Source organism: Rhinolophus sinicus, chromosome 5 (assembly GCF_057876585.1).
Source record: "Rhinolophus sinicus isolate RSI-liver-muscle chromosome 5, RSI-T2T, whole genome shotgun sequence".
NCBI lineage: Eukaryota > Metazoa > Chordata > Mammalia > Chiroptera > Rhinolophidae > Rhinolophus > Rhinolophus sinicus.
The window spans coordinates 75,080,015-75,095,473 of NC_142505.1; the positions used below are offsets into that span (position 1 = coordinate 75,080,015).

Here is a 15,459-nt window from a genome sequence, read left to right on the forward strand (position 1 = left end):
AGAGAAAAAGAAAACTGGATCTCTACTTCACACTCTATATATACTAAGATAAATTCTCAATTCTCCAGAGTGAGTATAGAAAAGAAAACCTTAGAAATATTAGAAGAAAACATGGATCAGTATAAAATCTCTTGGGTGTGGGGAAAGCCTTCACAAGTGGTCCAAGCATACCCATTTTTCTCATTAAAAAAGTACATCTAATTATTGTTTTGTGGTCATAACTGTCTTAAAATAGAAATTCTTATCTTTATTTAGAAATACAATTTCAAAATACATGTAAGATCATCATTTACATCTAAGTTACCTTGCAAATTTCATACATTTATCTTTTCCGTTCAGCTCATAAGCACAAAGAACCCTTCAAAGTGCTGTTTTTGTAACAAACCTGACCTAGTACCCATGAAGCTTCCTAATGATTCCTTTGCTAAATTTAGGGATTATTTAGCTCTGGTAACAGACCAGGTTGTATACATGTAGAAGTGGGTGGGATTAAAGTTGTTAGGGCACCATTCTGTTGTGTTCTCATGGAATAAACCATTGATTACTAAGCTTCTTTAAAATTGAGATCTTCATACTGAATAACACACACATACACATGCACACACACGGTGCCAAAAACATGTATACACATTTTAAGAAAGGAAAAACTATTAAAATCACGCTGATAGTAACCACTTTGAGCACCTCTTCTAATTGCAGAAGTCAAACGTGACTTGTATTCATCTTTTGTTATCTATATATTGAGTATTACAATTTGAATAGTTTTTTTCCTTTCTTAAAAGTGTATACTTTTTTTTGGCACCGTATGTGTATATTTGTTAATTTGAATTTTGAGCAGTTGAACATAGAGGTATTTTTATAGTACAATTTGCAAATTTGTCAGATTTTAGTAATCTGAAAATTAGTAAGAATTTATTTCTCTTTTGTTCTTTATTTTTCTAGAACGTATTAGTCCCTCTCCTTCCCAGGGAACAGTTAGTCAGTGACCACTTCACTTTAAATGCAGACTGACCCCTCTGCAAGAGAACAACCCAACTAACCACATCTTAGCTCTTTATGAGGGCAATTGGGACAAATTAAACATGTATCAACTTTCTCAAAAGAAGTTGAGATTTCAGTGCCCTCTGCGTTTACTAGAAATCCTACCACACTGAGTCACTCTTGTGCTGATTGAACCTGCACAGCTGGTAGGAGAACTTGCATGGTAATGACACTGTCAGTGCAGGAGGGCAGCTGCATACAAGGGTTCCGAGACTCCATTAGGTGCTGACTATTTGGGTTAATATTCAGAGAGACCAGGAAACATTATCCTTGGTCAAATACGCTGGATTAAATTGAGACACTCCCGGGTTCACAGATTATATCAAATCTGGACCAAATTAAAATGCAACAATCTTATTTGACAATATAGAAAATTAATACATGACAAAGAGGACAAATGACTGATCAGTTTTAGAACTATGACTTATTTTGCCTTGGAGGGAAGATACGTTGTACCCCTTAGTTACCATGTATGTATGTTTTTCTTATGTAGGATTAAATAAAAACATTCAGTTATTCAGTAAATACTGAGAACTAGCATATGTGTCATGTACTCAGGTACTAGCGTAGGGGTTCAGCTGCAAACTAAAGGGACAAAAATCTGTGTTTTCATAGACCCTACATTCTAGTTGGTGAAGACAAGCAATAAATGAGTGAAATATAGAATGCCAGATGACTTAAAGTGCTGTGAGGAGAAAAAAATCATAGGCGCAAGATGGGACTGCCAGGGTAGAGGACAGGAGATTGCAGTTACAGATGGGATGGCAAAGAAAGGTCTCAATGAAAAGACTGAAAAGATAGCCATTACAGCATCATTTGTGATAAAGATAAATATTGGCAGAAACCTAAGTATCCACCTATAGGGTATGGGTTAAATATATTATGATGCATCTACCTTGTTTCCCCCAAAATAAGACCTAGCCGGACAATCAGCTGTAATGTGCCTTTGGAGCAAAAATTAATATAAAACCCGGTCTTATATTACGTTATATTATATAAGAACCGTCTTATAGTCAAATAAGACGGGTTCTTATATTAATTTTTTCTCCAAAAGACGCATTAGAGCTGATTGTCGGCTAGGTCTTATTTTCGGGGAAACACGGTATATAGTAGAATACTGTGCAGCAAATAAAAACACAAGTTCTACACTCATATACAGAATAACCTCCCAAAATACATGAAGAGAACAGGGTACAGAATGATATACAGGGTATGCTACCATTTATTTCTATCATACTCATATATGACAATTTTATAAATGCATAGAATCTCAGTGGAAATATACATAAAAAACTATCTTTGAAGTGGAAAACGGTAATTCATGGTCAGGAAAGTGGAGGTGAAATACTTTATATTCCATTTTACTGTGTACATGTACTACCTAGTCAAAATAAGTAAATAAGATGAGGATGTAAGAATATGAAGATTGTTTATCCAATTAGAAAATGATGGAAACCATACCCATTTGTGAAACCTAGTGGCCTAGATAGCTGTCTAGCCTAGATAGTGAATAAATGGGATAATTAATGGAAACATGGACTCACTTCTGATGATCTGGAGAACTTGTTAATAATGACCATTCCAAAGCAAGGCCAAAATCCTGCTTTGATTGGGTAATTAATTGATTATGGCGATCATGATTGTAATTTACATTCATGTGACTTTTTTCACTCTTCTAATTAAATGGAAGCTGTCGTGTGGGAGACCCTGCTCGCTGTGCCATTTGTCGTGCGCGGAGGCCTGCTCGCCGCGCCATTTTTCAGGCGGGGTGGCCTGCGAGATCTCTGGTCCCACTCCCCACATAAGAACGCAGGATATGGTGAGGCCAAAAAGGAACACCCACGGAGCCATAGGTAGGGGAGTCATACTACTATGGTCTCACTGGAGGCTGGGCCCACTGGACGCGCGACCTGCCGTCAGCCTTTCCGCCAACCGACCGACGACTCTCCTCCACTCTGTCGGCCCTGTTCCTCTCCTCTCTTCCGCTCTCCTCGGCTCTGCTCAGCTCCTCGGCAATCCTCGGCAGTCCTCGGCAGTCCTCCGTAGCCGCAGCAGTTATACCGGCGGCCAATCGGCTAACCGGCCACAGCCGACAGCCAATCAGCCACAGCCGAGCCAGCACCTTTCCACGTGAGGCCGAGAGCCTGAAACTACTCTCTGGGTCTCTGTCCCCACAGAAGCTGTATTAATTTCCTAGTGTGGCAACAGTGAAGCACCACAAGCAGATTTGTTGTCTCTCACAGTACTGGAGGCTGCAAGTCCAAAATCAAGGTGTCAGCAGGGCCATGCTCCCTTGAAACCTGTAGGGGAATTCTTTTTTGTCTCTTCCCAGCTTCTGGAGTTTTGCTGGCAGTCTGGCGTTCCCAGGCTTGCAGCTGCATAACTCCAATCTCTGCCTTCATTGTCACTTGGCGTTCTTCTGTTTGTCTTTATGCCTTTACATGGCTGGTTTCTTATAAGGACACAGACCATATTGAGTTAGAGGCCCACCTTACTCCATTATGACCTCACTTTAATTACATCTGCAACAACCCTATTTCCAAATAAGGTCACATTCAGAGGAGTAGGATGGGGGGTTAGGACTTCAACATATCTTTTGGAGGAGGGGAGGGGAAAGGGACACAATTCAACCCATTTCAAACCCTTTCCAGTTTATTTACGCTACTTCCCTGTTACAACCTTCCACATATGCATGCAATAGTGTTTTGGAAAATTGTATGGAAAGACGAATAATGTTTTACAAGTTTGATTTATTTTTAAGGACTCTTACTATAAAAGTTTTTCTTATGGGGAATAAAGACCGTCCCATCTCCCTGAATAAAATCAAACTTAAGAGGACAGCATATTTATTAAAGCTAATGTTTTAATGAAAATGTAGTATTTTTTTTTCTCATCAGAAGTAAAAGAATGGAGATTATAAATAGTAGTGAGTTAAAGATGATAGTGACTTACTAATTTAGACATTTTTATGTGCTTTTTAAAAAAACGTCATACTATGAGGATAGGTACAGTATATTCTCTTTTTGTATTTTGGTTCTCACTCATGCAAAATGTCTTCTTTCCAGATCAATGTAGTCTCAAGAAACAATCAAATATGACAGCAGAGAGGACAGTTTTTGTATTTTGCCACATTCTTCCCAGTAGGTTTTCTTTTTGTACCCATTGTCATTATAATTCTGTAAAACATTAGGGAACCTTTTAAAATTCTCCCTTGAGCCTTTTTCTCTTCCTTATGTATAAATCAGAAACCAAATATTTGTTGGTCTACAAAGTCTTTAAAGGTTATTACATCTTCAGTAAGCCTTTTGACATCATTTTTACCTATTGAAAAATCAGCATTCTATCTGAAAAAATTGACAAATTAGCACTTAGGTTTCTTTTTGGCTTTCATACAAGGTCAAAAAAAAATTAGGAGATTCTCCCTACTTTTAATCTTATTGAAAACATTTTTTCTTTAGAAAGTTCATTAATATAGGAAAAGTAATGTATTTAGCCATTTTTATAATTCCTCTGATTTCTTTGTAATGCAAGCAGTTAAATCTCACATTTTATGAAATTATACTTTTTATTAGGGTGCTTTAAAAAGTTTTGTTTGTGCTACTTTAATTGTGCTGCTACCTAGTCGTGTTTAAAATATTTTGTGAATTTATGTGTCATAGAATCTTAGAACTGATTTGGACTAGGCATTTTCTAGTCTGACATTCTCCCACATGTAAGAATCTTTTGAGTGTTCTTGGTCTTTAAAACCTCTGGTGACTATGAGTTCACTTTTCTAGATAACCCGTCATCTTTTGGGCAGTTATACTTTTAGACGGTTCTTGCTTTATTTAAACCAAAAAGTACCTTCCTGAAACTTCTACTTAGTGACTTGGATTCCACCCTCTGACAACCCGCAATAAGTCTGTTTCCTCTTTAATGTGTGATATGCTGAGACCTACAGGTATTTGAAGGTTGTCATATCTTTCTTCCCCCTGTGCTTTTTGCTAGGTTCAATCTCTAGTTTCCTTAACTCTTGCTTATGTGACGTAATTTTCAGACTCCTCATCATCCTGCTTCCTCTTCTCTGGATACATTCTGGCTTATTAATATCTCAAGATACAGCACTCAAAACAGGGTGCCCTATTCCTGAACTTTTGAATCTGAAATTCTGGGCCTAGATTCCCCACATGATTCGGAGGTGTGTCCAGGATTGATAACCTTTGGCAATGTAAGCGCCCTGAGGGGAGGGTACCTGATCCATTTGAAGAGTGGCTCACGGACTGGGGAGGTCGGGAAGGCTTCCTGAGGGATGATGGCTGTGTGGAATTCTGAAGAGTATGGCTGGCAGAGGGCAAAAGCAAGTGTGATGCCCTGCAGGAGAGAGGGAGAAGGAGCAGAAAAAGGGTACGGGAAGGGGGGCAAGAGCCCCCCATTCTTGTTTTTGAGAAACAGATTAAGAATGGTTGACACAATTACTTGGCATTGAGTGGAAGAAGCAGTAAGTGAGGTTGAAAAGTGGGGACCAAATCATAAAGGCCCTTAGAAGTTGTTAAAGAACAGAACTGTTCCTGAGGACAGCAGTTGTTAAAGGGAGTTTTAAGTTAGGAAAGAAAAACAAAAAACGCAATGAGACATTTTAGGAGGATCATTCTAGCTCAAATGGGAATGAGTTGGAGAGGCTGAGATTGGCGAGCAGATCAGCGAGCAGCGGTTACGGTATTTCTTAGATCTGATGGTGTCCTGGACTAGACTTGGGCTAGTGGCTCTAGGATTGGGAAGAAACAGACAGATAAGAAAAATAGTTGATAGAATTTGATTGTTATTTGACTTGGGGGGAAGAGGTGGAAAGGTAGGAGTCAAGGGTAATACCCTAGTTGGTTTGGGGAACTGTATAGATGAGAGTTTAATGTAAATAAATTGAATGGGATTGGAGTAGAGGAGCTGTGGGTAAGAAGTGGAGTTGAGTTAAGCTTGAGATGTAGGTAGCCATCCATGCGGAGATGTGCTGTGTGCAGCTGGAGGTGTGAGATTAAGCTGAATCCACCTACCTGGAGAGCTTTGGGATGGAGCTGGAGTGTTGGCTGGAAATGCAGATTTGGCTGACATCAGTACACATGTGGTAATTGAACTCGGAAGTGGTGGAAATAACCTAGGGCAGGATTTGTAGAGTGAAAGAGGAAGGCTAGGACAACTCCCCTGAACTATTATCTAATATCTGAGCTGAGAGCCTTTGGTGTTTTTGACTGGGTTATTTGGGAACCTTTAAAAAGGGAGGAAATCAAGGCTGTTCTCATATATTCATTTAGTAGAAACCCACCTAAATTGATTGGAGGAGTGAAAATGGCTCTGTAATGATCTTTCCTACTCAACTGTCACAGTGTGTGGCACTCATGTTATTAGAGACTCTGTACTTTGAGTTAAGGCATTCATTGTCTTTCTAGGAGTTACCTATTAAAATGTAGATATTCCTGAAGAGACCTGAAATTTTAATCCATTATTGGTGTTAGTGTTTTTAGGTCACTAGGTTTTATTGTGGAATTCAGATTAAAGGGACAGATAAGAATTTAAGAAAGAATTGGTTTGGAAAACCTGACATTGCTGAGGATTATGGGACCACTGGAGGAACCTCGATTTGAAACATCGACATCACCACACACGTATAAAGGAGATAAGGAGAGAGTGAGTGTGTGTGTGTGTGTGTGTGTGTGTGTGTGTGTGTGTTTGGAAAAGGAGGATGGTGAGTTGGATAGCAAAGACGTAATGTTACTAAAAAGGGAAGAAGAGAATATTTAAATGATGAAGAACTAAATAGAGGGAAAATCTTGAAAGTACTTCAGTTGTAAATTAGGGTGACCATATCATTTATCATCCAAACTAGGACATATTGAGATACCATATTTCCCTGAAAATAAGACCTAGCCGGACCATCAGCTCTAACGCATCTTTTGGAGCAAAAATTAGTATAAGACCTGGTCTAATTTTTATATAAGACCGGGTCTAATATAAGACCAGGTATAAAAATTAGACCAGGTCTTATACTAATTTTTGCTCCAAAAGACGCGTTAGAGCTGATGGTCCGGCTAGGTCTTATTTTCAGGGAAACACGGTAGGAAGGGGAATGTCTATTATTAGTAATTACATTGTGAAAATCTGCATAAACTGGGACTATCACAAGCAAATAAGGATGAATAGTCACTCTAGTTATAATGTACTTATTTAAGTGTAATAAAATAGTATTGATTTTTAACTACCATGTGCCAAGCATTGTATTAAGTATACACTTTATACATCTTATTACATTCTTAAAATAACTCTCTGAGCTAAGTGACATAGTCTTCATTTAGAGTTGATGAAACCAAATCTCAGGATGGTAAAATATCTTGTGTGCAATTCTCCATGGCAGTCTGAATCGGAAACAGAATAGCCTACTACTGACCATGAACCAAATCCAGGGAAACTCTTAAACACTACGTTGTACTGCAGTTGCTCTGGGTGTGTATATGTATTTTAAAATGTTCTCTGAATGTTACTAAGAAAATTACTAGCATAATCCATCATATATCAAACTGAGTTCCCCTTCTGATCGCCATACTTCCGACGGCTTACTTTGTGCCAGACCATGTTTTAGGCCTTTTACATGTATTAACCTAATTTAAACCTCACGATAACCTTATGAATTATTTCTGTTTTACAGTTTAGGAAAGTGAGGCATGGTGAGTAACTCGCCCAAAGTCAACACATCTAGTAAGTAGCAGAACCAGAATTCAAACTCTGACAGTTGTACTCAGGAGCCTGCTTTCTGAACCGCCTACTCTAGCCCAGGTTCCTTGTGTGGACAGACTCGTATGTTTTCATTGCTCTTGGGATTGGGTTTGTTTGGGTTCCTGTTAGCAGTCTAAAGCCCATGTGCCTGATGCTTCGAAAAGCCAAAACTCAAAATGTCAGAGTTTGGGGTAAGGACAGATTTATTGATTGAAAACGCACCAGCCGAGAAGATGGGAGACCTAGTAGCTCCTCAAATCCATCATAAGAAAGTACAGAGTTCAAGCTTCTTTTAGGTCAGGGGAAGGGGGAAAATGGAAGGGGCTGTTTTTGAAAGCTATTAGCCTGTAGGCCCTGGAGAGAACGCAGGCTTGAACAAGATGGAGAGGCCAACCGTTTTACTCTTCCTGGAAAGTGTAGGTGCCTTCATAAGAAAATTGCCACATTCTTTCCAAAGTGGTTGTGCCATGTTGTATTCCCACTGTCTTTATTACCTCATCACTTCTTTTCTATTTCTTATTAAGGCAGATCAGCCCTTCCCACCAGATTCTGAAACTCTAGCAGTACACTCTCACCTGTATTCATTTCTATAATCCTATTACATCCTGTACATTTTAGGGTCTAGGAACGTTAACAGCACCAGCAAACAATAGCAAAAGGCAAAACAGAATGTTTTGAATGTAACAGTGTCACCACTGCCTTTGGCATTATTGCCCAGATAACTTTTCACTTTAACTGTGTAAGTGAACGGTTATACACATTTCTTTACAGTGTACTTACGGAGGAAATAAATGGCAGTGGTTTATTGTAGTGCTGACATACTGATTAGTTACGAGATTTGGGGTAAATTTCTTTACCTTTCTGAGTCTGTAAAATGAAGAAATTGGACTAGATTTCTTATAGATCTTTGTCCCCACCAGCTCTCTTTCTTTGGGGGAATAAAAAGAATTGGTGTTTGACATTAAATGAGTAAGGAAATGGGACATGTATTTAGTACATATTTTTCATTCAACATCAGAGCAACAGGGTCAAGGTCTGATCATTTAAGTTACCGTCTATTGGGGAAAAATGGAATCTAAACAAAACATTAGTGTAAGACTTAGGAGTTCAGCTTTTTATAGTTTGGTCAGCTTAAATTTAACACTTTTAATTTGCAATGGATTTGGGTACTTAAAAATGGATTTCATTTTTAAATTCATAAGAGGACGTGAACATTGGAAGGAATCATAAAGTTGGTCAAAATCAACTATTTCTGGGACTTTTGAAACACTATCCTAATATCATGACCGCTGGTGATAGGAACCCCCTGATGGGACATTGCACCTTTAGGCAGCAGTGACTCAGAAAGATGTTCTAATATGTGGAACATATTATAATATAGCCTCCAGTAATTCACTGTCATTTTGCCCTTTGGGGTGGTGCAGAACTAGCGCAATTACCCTCTGACTGCCCTAAAAGTATTCAAAGGTAGCACTGTTATCTCATTTCTTTAAAGATGCAGCTTTTTTTTTTTTTTTTTTTAATATGGTGGAACTGAGACTGATTAACTTAGAGAGTAGAAGTCTCTGGGTAGAAATGGGAGTACACACTTTTGATACTATATAAAATAAAATTTAATGGTTAAATTCAGCTAAGGAAATGATAGTTTGCTAAACCTCTCCTGATGAATAACAGCAGATGGGAATAGAGGTGGCATTTAATATGGTACAAAAAGCCATGCCAGTATTTAACTGCATCTAATTTCATGACTTCTCATTAATTCTAAGCAGAATTTGAAGTACAGAATTTCAAGTACATTATCACAGAATAGTGATACCCAGATGAATGCTAATTGAATGATTATATTAAAATGCCTTTTCATCAGCTTAATACTTTTTATCTAATTCTTATCACGTGTAATGAAAGACTGAGGTACTTTGTGAACTATAATTGAATGAATAAATGTAGAAATACACCAAATTTCCTTTTGTGCCCATGCCAAATGATACTAGGTTAGAGTGCTGTTTTTGGCATATGTATGTTTTCTTTGTGATCAGTAATTAAGTTTTTTATCCTTTGCATTGAGATACTACACTTTCGAAAGAGTTGTTTTCTGAAGAGGAAGATTGTAGCCGTGATTTTCAAACTCAGTGTATTGAAAGGGTCTTGCTTTTCATATTAATCAGTCTTGTTACCAAATATTAACATGCAACTAATTACTTTGTTTTAAACTTAAAATTAACCACACATATTTAAAGTGTTCAGTTTGATAAATTTTGTCATATATATCACCACACTCAAGATAATAAAAATATAATATTTCTCTCCTCCAAAAGTTTCAACCATTTGTAGGCCTTTTGCCCATCCACCTGTATCCCCAGGCAATCAGCTGAACTGCTTTCTATCACTAGAGATTGTAGAAATTTATATAAATGCGTTCTACAGTGTATGCTCTTGGTGTGGCTTCTGAGCATAATTTTGAGATTCATCCGTGTTGATGAGTGTATTATTTTTTGTTGCAAGTAGTAATATACTGAATGGCTGGCTATACTGTAGTGCCCCTTATTGTGGTTTCGCTTTCTGTGGTTTCCGTTACCTGTGGTTGGTCAAACATGGTCCAAAAATCTTAAATGCAAAATTTTAGCAATAAACAATTTATAACTTTTCAGTTGGGCTCTATGCTGAGTAGTATGAAATCTCGTGCCACCCCCCTTCTGTCCCACCCGGGAAATGAATCGTCCCTTTGTCCACAGTATTCACCCAGTATATGCTACTCTCCTGTTAGTCACTTAGTAGCCATCTGGTTGTCAGATTGACTGTTGCAGTATTGCAGTGCTGTGTTCAAGTGACCCTTATTTTACTTAATACCACATTCACGTAACTTTTATTATGTATATTGTTATAATTGTTGTATTTTATTATTAGTTACTATTGTTAATCTCTTACTGTGCCTGATGTACAAATTAAACTTTATCATAGGTATGTATGTATCGGAAAGAACATAGGATATATAGTGTTTGGTACTGTCTGTGGTTTGAGGTATCCACTGGGAGTCTTGGAAGGTAGCCCCCATGGATAAGGGGGGGACTGCTGTATTCACCTGATGATGGATATTGGGTTGTTTCCAGTTGGCAATTACGAATAAAGCTGCTATAAACAGTCTTTTGTGGACATACACTTTGATTTCTCTTAGATTCATACCTAGAAATGGAATGGCTGGATTGTATGTAGGTATGTGTTTAATTTTTAAAAAAACTGCCAAACTGTATTCTAACGTGGTTTTACCATTTCACGTTTTCACCACCAATAACATAAGAGAATTCCAGTTGCTCTATACCCTTGCTAACACTTGCATTTTCCTAATGAATAGTGATGCTGGGCATGTTTTCATGTGCTTATTTGCTGTGTGCATATCATTGGTGAAAAGTGTTTTCAGATCATTTGCCTCTGTTTTAAATTGGGTTTTCCATTTCTGAGTTTTGAGAGTTCTTTCTACATTCTGGATACAAGTCCATTTTCAGATAACGTGGTTTGCAAATATTTTCTTCCAATATGTGGCTTTCATTCTATTAACAATGTCTTGCAAACAGTAGAAATTAGTAATTTTAATGAAGTCCTATTTATTACTTTTGTCCTTTATGTATTAGGCTTTTGTATTGTATCTAATCTTAGAGGCAAGGACACAAAAATTTTCCCCTAAAGTTTTCTTCCCGAAGTTGTCTAGCTTTAGGTTTTAACTTGAGGTCGATGATCCATTTTGAGTTAATTTTTGTATATGGTATGAGGTATAGATATCCAATCATTCCAGCTGCATTTGTTGAGAAAGATAAATACTATATGATCTCACATATGTGGAATCTAAAGAACAGAATAAACAAACAGAAAAATCAAAAATAGACTTATAGACACAGAGAACAAACTGATGGTTGCTAGATGGGAAGGGGCGTTGAGGACTGAGAAAGGTGAAGGGAATAGGAAGCACAAATTGGTAGTTACAAAATAGTCACAGGGATGTAAAGTACAGTATGGGGTATATAGTCACTAATGTTATAAAACTGTGTCTGGTGTCTGATGGGTGCTGGACTTGATGGGGAGATCATTTCTTAAGTTGTATAGATGCATGGCCACTGCGCTATACACCTAAAACTAATATAAAATAGTATTAAATGTCAATAATAATTAAAAATAAATATATAGTCACGGGATGTGAAGTAAGTACAGCATAAGGAATATAGTCAATGGTATTGTAACAGCTATGTATGGTGTCAGAGGGGTAGTAGACTTGTTGGGGCTATCACATTCTGAGGGGTGTAAATGTCTAATATTGTTTTGTACAATATTAGAAATTAAAAGTAATAAAAAATTAATAGTAAAAAAATAATATAAAAAAGGCTATCCTTTTCCCACTGAATTGCCTTTGCACCTTTGTGGAAAATCAGTTAACCAAACACCACGTTGCCCCGAAAATAAGACTTAGCCGGACAATCAGTTCTAATGCATCTTTTGGAGCAAAAATTAATATAAGACCCGGTCTTATTTTACTATAATATAAGACCGGGTCTTATACAATATAATAATATAATACAATATAATATAATACCTGGTCTTATATTAATTTTTGCTCCAAAAGACACATTAGAGCTGATTGTCGGCTAGGTCTTATTTTCGGGGAAACACGGTATGTACAGGTCTAGTTCTGGACTCTCAGTTTTGTGTTGTTAATCTGTTTGTCTCTCTTTATGCCAGGACCACACTGTCTTGATTGTCCTAATCTTAAAACAAATCTTGAAGTCAAGTAGTATGAGACTTCCAATATTATTGTTTGAAGTTTTGGCTATTTTAACTCAGGCATTTCCATATGAATTTTAGAATCAGCTTTTCAACTCTACAAAAACTGCTGGGATTTTGGTTAGAAATGCAATGAATTTATTGCTCAAATTGAGGAGAATTGACCTATTATCATTGAATCCACTGATTTTTGAATGTAGTTTTTGTACATCAATTGATAATTTATTCCTGATTATTTTATATTTACTGATGACACTGTAAATAACATTTTAAATTTCAGTTTTGAGTGTTCTCTGAACAATGGAATTGTTTTTGGATATTGATCTTGTAAATCCTACAACTTTCCTAAACTCACTTATTAGTTCTAGTTGTCTTTGTCTTAATTTCATTTGCAGATTGATCATAGTGCCCAAGTTCATTTTCAGTTTAGATTTGATGAAATGTGTAAGCTTACAAAAATGTAATGGATCAGTACCTTGCAAGTGGGAATGTGTAGCATTCCCACTATTTTGCCTTCATTTTTCTTTTAATGAAATGCTAATACTCCTTTTACTATGGAACCTTGAAATTTTGAGCTACCATTATTTAAATAGTTGAATTTATAGGCAATTTCCGGAAAGTAATTCACTCTGAGGGAGGAATTGCTGTTTGTTTTTATGATTGTATGGGATTCTAAGAGTCCATTCAAATGATATATTTTAGAGAGAAAATCTAGTGCCTTGGTGATGGTTTGGGGAGGATGAGGGAGAGTGTATGGTAAAGACTCTGGGGTTTGAGGCTTTGGCGTGGACCGCAGTGTGATTTACTGACATAAGGAAGTCCGAGGAAGCAGTGAATTTGGGATTTTCAATTCAGCTTGGACATGTTAGATTTTAGGCCTGTTGTTTATTAACTGTGTTAAGTACTTAAATGTTTGTTTGGAGGCTTGTAAGTGAAGAACTATATCTTAGGTTAAAAACAGGCCTGAGGGCATGCACCTGGTCATATGCAAAATTAGAGCTCCAACCTAGGGCCCTCTGACTCCAAAGCCACTGCATTGTGGTATGCTCTGTTGTATGCTCAAGACAAAAACATGCTTGGCTTTGATAGTAATAAATGTTCCCTGTGAGCTGTTATCAATAAATAAAAGAGTTTGCAAGCTCAGATGCCAGCAGGGTCCATCCAGACAGATGATTGTGAGCTGGGTTATAAAAGAGAGTGATGACATCTGTGGAGAACTGCAAAGCCTCCCACCTTCTGAAGGAACAGCTGCCAATCAACTCCCCCAGATTGTTATCGTGGGCATGTGGTCCACTATTGCCTAGTCTTCTGATTTTTTTCAAAAGACATCAGAAATCCTGATTTTTATGTTAAATCTTCTGATGTGTAAATCTAGGCAGCTATCCTTTAATATACTGTGGAGGCTGGCCTGTGCATCCACTAAACAAATGTGTGCGTTGGATTCTGCCCAGTGGGCAACCTTTGGTAAGAGTTCCACCTGGTAGACTGGACGGTACCATAAATTTATATGATGGGGAAAGGGTGGAGACTATGTGATTAGCACATGACAGACAACCTTTGGCTTGCACGTCACTCAGTTGGAACATGGTGCTTAGTGAATCTGGTGTTTTTAAGTTCAGTTTTCAGATGAATCAGTTAATTATATACAGGCGAGGGGGGAATTGCTCCCTGCAGCTTTTTGCCTCCTAATTGTACGCTTTCATTTGCAGATACGACCAATTATAAGTGTGTGGAGTTTTGAGTGAAACCTCAGACCCAAGTGAGAAGAAACCTTCAAGGAACAACTACTGACAGTGAGTCCGCAGTTAATATGGGATGTTTTCAATCCAGAGATAGCTGAAAGGGTGGCTCTATTGACAGGAGTGATGAGTCTGAGCATCCCCGCTGACAAGCTACATCCTTTCCTTACAGAGGACTGTTTCTACATTCTTAGCACTTACTGACTGTTGTTGAATAGCAACTTAATTTTTGTATGAGAATGACGACTGTCCAGTTTAAGAGAATTCTTTGTCCCTAACAGAGTATTTCATGTATGATTGCAGTTTCACTTTCTTATTTGGTCAGGCACATCCCTTCTTTGCCTCTATTTTTATTTTTCATTTCTTCTCCAGTCCAAATTATCCTGTCCTCCATGGCTTGTCTTTGGATTAGTCAGCCAACACTGAAGTGGTGGCTGTGATAGTTACCAGCATCCGTTCTGATCCTGGTTATGTTAGGTATCATTGCCTTTGGAAGTGATTGTTTTAGGAATGGGTATAAGATCCAGTTTTGGCCAATGGGAAATAAAAGGGAAAGGTTTTCTTGCTTTTTGAGAAAGAAGAAAAGAGATGGTCCCTCTTCTCTCTAGAGTTTGTCTTATCGGATGTGGCACCTGTAACTGCTGTAGCCATCCCTGGCTACTGGTCTGAAGGTGATGTCCTTACTTAAAGGACAGAGGCAAGAGAATTGTGGAGACAGAGACCTGGAGCCTCGTATGCTATGCCTAGAACCACCCGAACTGTGGATTCCTTATGGGGGATAACAAATTTCCTTATTGTTTAAGCAGTTTTGCCCCACATATTCTGGTACCTGCTGTGGAAATCATCCTGATTCATTTGCTTTCTCCCCTTTCTGATTACCTACTGTCGCTCAGTGTCCCAAGCACTTCTATTTGATTGTGTTCTGTGCTGTCCGGTAATGTATATTTGTGGTTATTGCAAAGTCAAGGGCTGCGTGTATATCCTTACTGTGTCGAACGCTAGTACTGTCTTGTTAATGAAGCCATCAGTGCCTCTTTACTGAATTGAATTATTTGAACAGCAGAGTATTTGGAAAACCAAGCCACAGAATTGAGTAATTATAGAGATTTTCCTTTAATTCACATGTTTTTCTTTAACCACACTGCTTCCCTCTAGGATTATGAAGTTTGGC

General features: G+C 37.9%; 1 protein-coding gene across 8 annotated transcripts in view; it reads left to right on the top strand.

The window, feature by feature from the left end:
• Nucleotides 1-15,459, top strand: part of CDC42SE2 (CDC42 small effector 2) — a 107,315-nt gene that overhangs the window by 29,992 nt on the left and 61,864 nt on the right. For 5 of the 8 annotated variants that reach the window (XM_019756133.3, XM_074313466.2, XM_074313468.2 and 2 more), the window contains exon 2: nt 14,259-14,342. The exons of the other annotated variants lie outside the window; for them this stretch is intronic. The gene's annotated coding sequence lies outside the window, so the exon portion shown is untranslated. The remainder of the gene's footprint in view (nt 1-14,258; nt 14,343-15,459) is intronic. 8 annotated transcript variants of the gene reach the window in all.